Here is a 2798-nt window from a genome sequence, read left to right on the forward strand (position 1 = left end):
GATCTTACCCATTCTCTTTAATTTCTGCCGTTTACTTTTATGAGCAAATCCCCCATTTCCATTTACAATTCTGCAATTTATTTTCAGTCATTTACTTCCAGTCCTTTAATTCTAGCATTTACCTTTCTGTTATTTACATTTCTGCCATTTTATTTTCTGCAACTCTCAACCCAAATTCTAGATTCGCTCAACTAGAATATTCTTCTAATTAAAGTTGCTTGATCAATCAATCCCTGTGGGATTCGACCTCACTCTATTGTGAGTTTTTACTTGACGACAAATTCGGTACACTTGCCGAAGGGAGATTTGTTGAGAGACAAGTTTTTCGTGCTTCAAGTTTATGGCGCCGTTGCCGGGGATTGATTGTGCATCAACAATGATTAAATTGGAAGATCACTAGATTGAGCATTTTTATTTTGTGAATTTTATTTTCTGTTTGAGTGATTTACTTTTTGTTTTAGTTAAACTTCTTCCCTTCCCCCTCTACTCTTTTGTTTTTCTTTGTTATTTTCAATTCTGTTTGCTAACCCACTAACTGTTTGATATATTGCATCACCCACAACTAACCATAATTCTGACACAAATACTTTCTGCACCTATCTTTTCTTGCTTGCACTTGATGGTTGTATGACAGGGAGAAGAAGCGGGGCTTCAACTTCCTTCGATTCGGAACCTGAGAGGACCTTCCTTAGATTAAGGAGGGAGGCAAGAGGAAAGAAAGTAGTTGGTGCTGAGGAAGAAGAGGAATTCTTTGAAACAAACATGGAAGACAACATGGAAAACCATCATGAAGAAGAGGATCACAACCATGGGGGAGAAGGTAGAGCAAATCATGCTGGGGAGGATAGAAGAGTTTTGGGCTTTTACATCAATCCAAACCCAGGCAATTGTGGAAGTAGCATCCAAAAGCCAACAATCCATGCCAACAACTTTGAACTTAAACCACAGCTCATCACCCTTGTTCAGAACAACTGTTCCTTTGGAGGAGGTGTTCAAGAAGACCCCAATCAACATTTAACCACCTTCCTGAGAATATGTGACACAGTGAAGTCTAATGGTATTCACCCTGACGCCTATAGACTGCTCCTATTTCCATTCTCACTTAGGGACAAAGCAGCCAAGTGGCTGGAATCTTTCCCAAGGGAAAGCTTGACAACTTGGGAAGACGTGGTGAACAAATTCTTAGCAAGATTTTATCCTCCTCAACGAATCAATAGGCTGAGAGCTGAGGTCCAAACTTTCAGGCAACAAGATGGTGAGACTCTATATGAAGCATGGGAGAGGTTTAAAGACCTAACAAGGAGGTGCCCACCAGATATGTTCAACGAATGGGTGCAGCTGCACATTTTCTATGAAGGACTCTCTTATGAGTCAAAGAAGGCCGTAGACCATTCATCCGGAGGATCTTTGAACAAGAAGAAGACTATTGAGGAAGCCATAGATGTTATTGAAACAGTAGCAGAGAACGACTACTTCTATGCTTCCGAAAGAGGAAACACAAGAGGAGTAATGGAGCTAAACAATGTAGATGCTCTGTTGGCCCAAAACAAGCTCATTACCCAGCAGCTGGCTGACCTCACCAAGAAGATGGAGATGAACCAAGTAGCAGCAATCTCCACTTCATCAACAACCCAAGAAGGAGTGAATGAAGAAGCAGAGGGGGGTCAGGAGCAAGCCAACTACATTGGGAATTCACCAAGGAAAAACTATGATCCATACTCCAAGACCTACAACCCTGGATGGAGAAACCACCCAAACTTTGGGTGGGAAAGTGAGCAAGATCAAAACCAAGACCAGAGACGTTACAACTCCAACAACAATGCAGCTCACCAGCAATTCACACAGAGGACATCTCAACACCCCCACAACAACACTTCTCCACACACCTATCAAAACCAAAACAGCACATCTGCTCCAAATCACTCATCAATTAATGACAAGCTCTCTAAGATTGAAGCCTTACTTGAAGGAATATGCCAAGAGATTCAAGAAAATAAGGTGTTCAAAGAGGAGGTGCGAGCCAATATTAAGAACCAGGGAGAGACCATCAGGAAGCTGGAATTCCAGGTGGGATATTTAGCTGAGAAGATTCTCAAACCTACTGATAGCTTCCCAAGTGACACGGAGAAAAACCCCAAAGGAGAAGCAAAGAAAGTAAGATGGGAAGATTGCAAAATGGTCACTACGAGTGATCAAGAGATTGAAGACAAGCAAGGCAAACTTTGCAAACAACCTGAAGACAACTCAACAAAGGAGGAGGATAGAAATCACCAAGAACCAGAAATCTCACAACAAGAGCTGCTGAAGCTCTATGCACCCTTCCCTCAACTGCTCAATGGTGCTGTGGGAAAAAGAATATACTCAAGGTTCCTAGACTTGTTTGCATCTCTGCATGTGAACATACCATTCATCAAGGCAATTCAACAAATGCCTGTATTCATCAAGTATATGAAGGAACTTCTTCTCAGGAAAAGCTCACTCAAAGGAGGCCAGACTATAGTGATGAACAAGGAATGTAGTGCCCTTATTCAATCGGAGTTGCCTACAAAAATAAGAGACCCAGGGAGTTTTCACATCCCTTGTGCCATAGGTGAAACTATGTTCGATAGAGCACTATGTGATTTGGGGGCCAGCATCAACTTACTGCCCTTATCCCTGGCGAAGAGGCTGCAGATCAATGAGATAATACCCACAGATATAATCATCAGACTGGCTGACAAAACTCAAAAGCAAGCAATAGGAGTGGTGAAAAATGTGTTGCTAAAGGTTGGGAAATACTTTCTCCCAACAGACTTTGT

General features: G+C 41.9%; 1 non-coding gene across 1 annotated transcript; it reads right to left on the bottom strand.

Moving 5' to 3' along the window:
* Window positions 1-1215: 1215 nt before the first annotated feature.
* On the bottom strand, window positions 1216-1322 carry LOC112774280 (small nucleolar RNA R71). Its single transcript, XR_003188775.1, has one exon. It is a non-coding gene; the product is annotated as a small nucleolar RNA R71 (small nucleolar RNA).
* Between the last annotated feature and the right edge of the window lie 1476 nt (window positions 1323-2798).

Source organism: Arachis hypogaea, chromosome 18 (genome assembly GCF_003086295.3).
Source record: "Arachis hypogaea cultivar Tifrunner chromosome 18, arahy.Tifrunner.gnm2.J5K5, whole genome shotgun sequence".
Lineage (NCBI taxonomy): Eukaryota > Viridiplantae > Streptophyta > Magnoliopsida > Fabales > Fabaceae > Arachis > Arachis hypogaea.